Source organism: Micrasema longulum, unplaced genomic scaffold, assembly GCF_059751315.1.
Source record: "Micrasema longulum isolate JH-2025_06_02 unplaced genomic scaffold, ASM5975131v1 h1tg002518l, whole genome shotgun sequence".
NCBI classification, from domain to species: domain Eukaryota; kingdom Metazoa; phylum Arthropoda; class Insecta; order Trichoptera; family Brachycentridae; genus Micrasema; species Micrasema longulum.
This window is the reverse complement of record NW_028279659.1, coordinates 2,501-10,000: the sequence shown is the minus strand read 5'-3', so window position 1 is coordinate 10,000 and position 7,500 is coordinate 2,501. Positions and strand designations below refer to the sequence as shown.

At 43.0% G+C, this 7,500-nt stretch overlaps 1 non-coding gene across 1 annotated transcript in view; it reads left to right on the top strand.

Moving 5' to 3' along the window:
• The first annotated feature begins 7,093 nt into the window (after positions 1-7,093).
• LOC148272042 (small subunit ribosomal RNA) overlaps positions 7,094-7,500 on the top strand; it is a 1,939-nt gene continuing 1,532 nt past the window's right edge. Inside the window, exon 1 of the ribosomal RNA XR_015824942.1 lies at positions 7,094-7,500. This exon is cut by the window's right edge and continues 1,532 nt beyond it. This is a non-coding gene — a ribosomal RNA (small subunit ribosomal RNA).

Sequence of the window (7,500 nt, the reverse complement as noted above, 5' to 3'; positions counted from 1 at the left end):
GTGCGGGCGTTCGCCTTTTTTTTTGCAAATTTTTGTTTTTCAAAGTGTTTTTGTTTTCATCGTGAAAAGTCGAAAAACCAAAACGCTCATGACGGTACGGTCTGGACTCTAATTATTTTCAAATGATGTATTTCAATATCCGTTAGTAAGTAAAACACGTGGTAAATTTGCCAAGTGTCCGAATTGCATTGAACATAAACGAAGGCGGACGCTCGCACCGTCGGACCAGCTGGAGACCAGCTGATATAAATAATAACTAATAATAATAAATGGCGTAAGTATAGCCCGTGAGCTCGCCAATATATGACAGTAAAAATTTTTACGGTCTGGACTCTAATTATTTACATAAATAATTTACAAATTAAAAAACTATTATTTGAAAAAAATTATGTTTCGTTATAAAAAAAAATATATTTATATTTTTACATTATAATTTTAAATTGTTTCTATTCACTCATATCGAATACACACTTACCCTGTCCTTAAACCTACCCTCACACCCATATACAATCACACACATATTCACATACCTACCAAAACCACACTCCACTTTTTTACACACGCATCCTCACACACAAAAAAAAACTCGCACACATGCACTTCTATAATTGATATTTAACTGAACTGGATTTTTATAATTGTATTTATGTGAAAAACTGATTTGGCTTTATTTTATGTTTTTTTTATTATGTTGTGTATATTTTTTTTGTATTGCTGTTGTTTTTCTTAATAAACAAAATAAAATAAATAAATAAATAAAATGTATTTCAATATCCGTTAGTAAGTAAAACACGTGGTTAATTTGCCAAGTGTCCGAATTGCATTGAACATAAACGAAGGCGGACGCTCGCACCGTCGGACCAGCTGGAGACCAGCTGATATAAATAATAACTAATAATAATAAATGGCGTAAGTATAGCCCGTGAGCTCGCCAATATATGACAGTAAAATTTTTATTGTCTTTGAATTTCCTAGAGTTTTAACCATCGAAAAAAAAGAAGATTGCAAATAAAATCAACAGACAATGGAAATTTTATGTTTTTATTACAAAAAATAAAAATGCATATTTCTCTATGTATTTTTCTGTTATAAACAATCTATTAAAATAATACACATCAAATTTCCATTGTCTGTTGATTTTATTTGCAATCTTCTTTTTTTTCGATGGTTAAAACTCTAGGAAATTCAAAGACAATAAAAATTTTACTGCCATATATTGGCGAGCTCACACGCTATACATAGCCCTAATAAATAAATGAATAATTCATAAACTAAATAATAATAAACATGGAAATAATTTATACCCTCTCGCCGAGTTTTAATGCGAGAACGAGGCCCCCTCCCGGCGAGACGTCTCGCGGCGGTCGCGAGCGCGCTCCGCGTGAAACTTAAATTTTTCGTTTACTTCACTGAGCGACGATCCGAAATGCACCCCCGCCGATTTTTATTTCGTTCCTCCTTCCGATTCGAAAGTGAATGTGAAATTAAAAAAAAAAAAAAAAACAAAAAAACTTAGAAATATTTTATACCCTCTCGCCGAGTTTTAATGCGAGAACGAGGCCCCCTCCCGGCGAGACGTCTCGCGGCGGTCGCGAGCGCGCTCCGCGTGAAACTTAAATTTTTCGTTTACTTCACTGAGCGACGATCCGAAATGCACCCCCGCCGATTTTTATTTCGTTCCTCCTTCCGATTCGAAAGTGAATGTGAAATTAAAAAAAAAAAAAAAAACAAAAAAACTTAGAAATATTTTATACCCTCTCGCCGAGTTTTAATGCGAGAACGAGGCCCCCTCCCGGCGAGACGTCTCGCGGCGGTCGCGAGCGCGCTCCGCGTGAAACTTAAATTTTTCGTTTACTTCACTGAGCGACGATCCGAAATGCACCCCCGCCGATTTTTATTTCGTTCCTCCTTCCGATTCGAAAGTGAATGTGAAATTAAAAAAAAAAAAAAAAATTAAAACTTAGAAATAATTTATACCCTCTCGCCGAGTTTTAATGCGAGAACGAGGCCCCCTCCCGGCGAGACGTCTCGCGGCGGTCGCGAGCGCGCTCCGCGTGAAACTTAAATTTTTCGCTTACTTCACTGAGCGATGATCCGAAATGCACCCCCGCCGATTTTTATTTCGTTCCTCCTTCCGATTCAAGAGTGAATGTGAAATTAAAAAAAAAAAAAAAAATTAAAACTTAGAAATAATTTATACCCTCTCGCCGAGTTTTAATGCGAGAACGAGGCCCCCTCCCGGCGAGACGTCTCGCGGCGGTCGCGAGCGCGCTCCGCGTGAAACTTAAATTTTTCGTTTATCGAATATTTCCACCGAGCGACGATCCGAAATGCACCCCCGCCGATTTTTATTTCGTTCCTCCTTCCGATTCGAAAGTGAATGTGAAATTAAAAAAAAAAAAAAAAAAAAAAACTTAGAAATAATTTATACCCTCTCGCCGAGTTTTAATGCGAGAACGAGGCCCCCTCCCGGCGAGACGTCTCGCGGCGGTCGCGAGCGCGCTCCGCGTGAAACTTAAATTTTTCGTTTACTTCACTGAGCGACGATCCGAAATGCACCCCCGCCGATTTTTATTTCGTTCCTCCTTCCGATTCGAAAGTGAATGTGAAATTAAAAAAAAAAAAAAAAATTAAAACTTAGAAATAATTTATACCCTCTCGCCGAGTTTTAATGCGAGAACGAGGCCCCCTCCCGGCGAGACGTCTCGCGGCGGTCGCGAGCGCGCTCCGCGTGAAACTTAAATTTTTCGTTTATCGAATATTTCCACCGAGCGACGATCCGAAATGCACCCCCGCCGATTTTTATTTCGTTCCTCCTTCCGATTCGAAAGTGAATGTGAAATTAAAAAAAAAAAAAAAAAATTAAAACTTAGAAATAATTTATACCCTCTCGCCGAGTTTTAATGCGAGAACGAGGCCCCCTCCCGGCGAGACGTCTCGCGGCGGTCGCGAGCGCGCTCCGCGTGAAACTTAAATTTTTCGCTTACTTCACTGAGCGACGATCCGAAATGCACCCCCGCCGATTTTTATTTCGTTCCTCCTTCCGATTCAAGAGTGAATGTGAAATTAAAAAAAAAAAAAAAAAATTAAAACTTAGAAATAATTTATACCCTCTCGCCGAGTTTTAATGCGAGAACGAGGCCCCCTCCCGGCGAGACGTCTCGCGGCGGTCGCGAGCGCGCTCCGCGTGAAACTTAAATTTTTCGTTTATCGAATATTTCCACCGAGCGACGATCCGAAATGCACCCCCGCCGATTTTTATTTCGTTCCTCCTTCCGATTCAAGAGTGAATGTGAAATTAAAAAAAAAAAAAAAAAATTAAAACTTAGAAATAATTTATACCCTCTCGCCGAGTTTTAATGCGAGAACGAGGCCCCCTCCCGGCGAGACGTCTCGCGGCGGTCGCGAGCGCGCTCCGCGTGAAACTTAAATTTTTCGTTTATCGAATATTTCCACCGAGCGACGATCCGAAATGCACCCCCGCCGATTTTTATTTCGTTCCTCCTTCCGATTCGAAAGTGAATGTGAAATTAAAAAAAAAAAAAAAAAAAAAAAACTTAGAAATAATTTATACCCTCTCGCCGAGTTTTAATGCGAGAACGAGGCCCCCTCCCGGCGAGACGTCTCGCGGCGGTCGCGAGCGCGCTCCGCGTGAAACTTAAATTTTTCGTTTACTTCACTGAGCGACGATCCGAAATGCACCCCCGCCGATTTTTATTTCGTTCCTCCTTCCGATTCGAAAGTGAATGTGAAATTAAAAAAAAAAAAAAAAAATTAAAACTTAGAAATAATTTATACCCTCTCGCCGAGTTTTAATGCGAGAACGAGGCCCCCTCCCGGCGAGACGTCTCGCGGCGGTCGCGAGCGCGCTCCGCGTGAAACTTAAATTTTTCGTTTATCGAATATTTCCACCGAGCGACGATCCGAAATGCACCCCCGCCGATTTTTATTTCGTTCCTCCTTCCGATTCGAAAGTGAATGTGAAATTAAAAAAAAAAAAAAAAAATTAAAACTTAGAAATAATTTATACCCTCTCGCCGAGTTTTAATGCGAGAACGAGGCCCCCTCCCGGCGAGACGTCTCGCGGCGGTCGCGAGCGCGCTCCGCGTGAAACTTAAATTTTTCGCTTACTTCACTGAGCGACGATCCGAAATGCACCCCCGCCGATTTTTATTTCGTTCCTCCTTCCGATTCAAGAGTGAATGTGAAATTAAAAAAAAAAAAAAAAAATTAAAACTTAGAAATAATTTATACCCTCTCGCCGAGTTTTAATGCGAGAACGAGGCCCCCTCCCGGCGAGACGTCTCGCGGCGGTCGCGAGCGCGCTCCGCGTGAAACTTAAATTTTTCGTTTATCGAATATTTCCACCGAGCGACGATCCGAAATGCACCCCCGCCGATTTTTATTTCGTTCCTCCTTCCGATTCGAAAGTGAATGTGAAATTAAAAAAAAAAAAAAAAAAAAAAAACTTAGAAATAATTTATACCCTCTCGCCGAGTTTTAATGCGAGAACGAGGCCCCCTCCCGGCGAGACGTCTCGCGGCGGTCGCGAGCGCGCTCCGCGTGAAACTTAAATTTTTCGTTTACTTCACTGAGCGACGATCCGAAATGCACCCCCGCCGATTTTTATTTCGTTCCTCCTTCCGATTCGAAAGTGAATGTGAAATTAAAAAAAAAAAAAAAAAATTAAAACTTAGAAATAATTTATACCCTCTCGCCGAGTTTTAATGCGAGAACGAGGCCCCCTCCCGGCGAGACGTCTCGCGGCGGTCGCGAGCGCGCTCCGCGTGAAACTTAAATTTTTCGTTTATCGAATATTTCCACCGAGCGACGATCCGAAATGCACCCCCGCCGATTTTTATTTCGTTCCTCCTTCCGATTCGAAAGTGAATGTGAAATTAAAAAAAAAAAAAAAAAATTAAAACTTAGAAATAATTTATACCCTCTCGCCGAGTTTTAATGCGAGAACGAGGCCCCCTCCCGGCGAGACGTCTCGCGGCGGTCGCGAGCGCGCTCCGCGTGAAACTTAAATTTTTCGTTTACTTCACTGAGCGACGATCCGAAATGCACCCCCGCCGATTTTTATTTCGTTCCTCCTTCCGATTCGAAAGTGAATGTGAAATTAAAAAAAAAAAAAAAACAAAAAAACTTAGAAATATTTTATACCCTCTCGCCGAGTTTTAATGCGAGAACGAGGCCCCCTCCCGGCGAGACGTCTCGCGGCGGTCGCGAGCGCGCTCCGCGTGAAACTTAAATTTTTCGTTTACTTCACTGAGCGACGATCCGAAATGCACCCCCGCCGATTTTTATTTCGTTCCTCCTTCCGATTCAAAAGTGAATGTGAAATTTAAAAAAAAAAAAAAAACAAAAAAACTTAGAAATAATTTATACCCTCTCGCCGAGTTTTAATGCGAGAACGAGGCCCCCTCCCGGCGAGACGTCTCGCGGCGGTCGCGAGCGCGCTCCGCGTGAAACTTAAATTTTTCGTTTATCGAATATTTCCACCGAGCGACGATCCGAAATGCACCCCCGCCGATTTTTATTTCGTTCCTCCTTCCGATTCGAAAGTGAATGTGAAATTAAAAAAAAAAAAAAAAAAAAAAACTTAGAAATAATTTATACCCTCTCGCCGAGTTTTAATGCGAGAACGAGGCCCCCTCCCGGCGAGACGTCTCGCGGCGGTCGCGAGCGCGCTCCGCGTGAAACTTAATTCGTTTATCGAATATTTCCACCGAGCGACGATCCGAAATGCACCCCCGCCGATTTTTATTTCGTTCCTCCTTCCGATTCGAAAGTGAATGTGAAATTAAAAAAAAAAAAAAAAAAAAAAAAACTTAGAAATAATTTATACCCTCTCGCCGAGTTTTAATGCGAGAACGAGAGAGGCCCCCTCCCGGCGAGACGTCTCGCGGCGGTCGCGAGCGCGCTCCGCGTGAAACTTAAATTTTTCGTTTATCGAATATTTCCACCGAGCGACGATCCGAAATGCACCCCCGCCGATTTTTATTTCGTTCCTCCTTCCGATTCAAAAGTGAATGTGAAATTAAAAAAAAAAAAAAAAACAAAAAAACTTAGAAATATTTTATACCCTCTCGCCGAGTTTTAATGCGAGAACGAGGCCCCCTCCCGGCGAGACGTCTCGCGGCGGTCGCGAGCGCGCTCCGCGTGAAACTTAAATTTTTCGTTTATCGAATATTTCCACCGAGCGACGATCCGAAATGCACCCCCGCCGATTTTTATTTCGTCCCTCCTTCCGATCCAAATGTGAATGTGAAATAAAAAAAAAAATAAAAAATAAAAAATAAAAAAAAAAAACAAAAATATTTCCTACCCAAATTATAAGTCTAATTTTTCAATCATAATCTCTTTCCATATTCGTCTTCTCAAACGAAAAAAGAAAAGAAAAAATAAAATCATCTCGCAGAATTTGCCAAGTCCCGACCGTACCGCGCGTTTTACCCATCGGCTCATTTACGTTTCGCCTGAAACGCGCGTAGGCTCCCCGCATGGCTGGCGGCCCGGCGTGCGAGACGCCGACACCCGTCGCCGTACGTATATTATGCGCGTCTCTCATGGCGTTAGCTAAAATACATTTTTCACCGCGTTCGCACATTGCGGCGGCCGATATGCCGCGCCGGCTTTACATTTGCGAAAATCAACGTCGTGTGGCCGTTCAGCTCCTTTGTGCGGCTGAGCGAGCATCGCACTTCGCCCGTGTTACAAACTCTGGAGTTCCGCGCAAGCAGAGAACACCGTGAACAAAAACGAGAACGGTCGTAGGATTCTAATCCACGTCCCCACTATTGCCGCGCCGAAGGCGTGCGCTCTCGTACGTTAATATTTGACGAAAGGGAATTAAAAATTTTTGGCCAAAGAGAAGATCCATGTGGTCCGTCTCGTCAGGTCCAGCGTTCACTTGTTAAAAAGTGAATTTAAAAGTAAAACGAACAGACTCGTGAATCGCGAGAGTGCAAACTCGAGCGAGCGAGAATGTGAGTTATATAGGTGCGAACATAAAGAGCGTGTCGCGGCGGGTGACTCCGTCGCGCCTCAGACGCCCTTCGTATCCTGGAGCGATATAGAAATGAACAGCTCCCTGGTTGATCCTGCCAGTAATCATATGCTTGTCTCAAAGACTAAGCCATGCAAGTCTCAGTAAAAGCCGAATTAAGGTGAAACCGCGAATGGCTCAATATATCAGTTTTGGTTCCTTAGATCGTACATAGTTACTTGGATAACTGTGGCAATTCTAGAGCTAATACATGCAAACGAGGTCCTGACCGGCAACGGGAGGGATGCTTTTATTAGATCAAAAACCAATCGGCGGCGGGGTTCGCGCCCCGTCCGTCGCCATTCGAGATGATTCTAGATAACTTTGTGCTGATCGCACGGTCTAGCACCGGCGACGCATCTTTCAAATGTCTGCCTTATCAACTGTCGATGGTAGTTTATGCGACTACCATGGTTGTCACGGGTAACGGGGAATCAGGGTTCGATTCC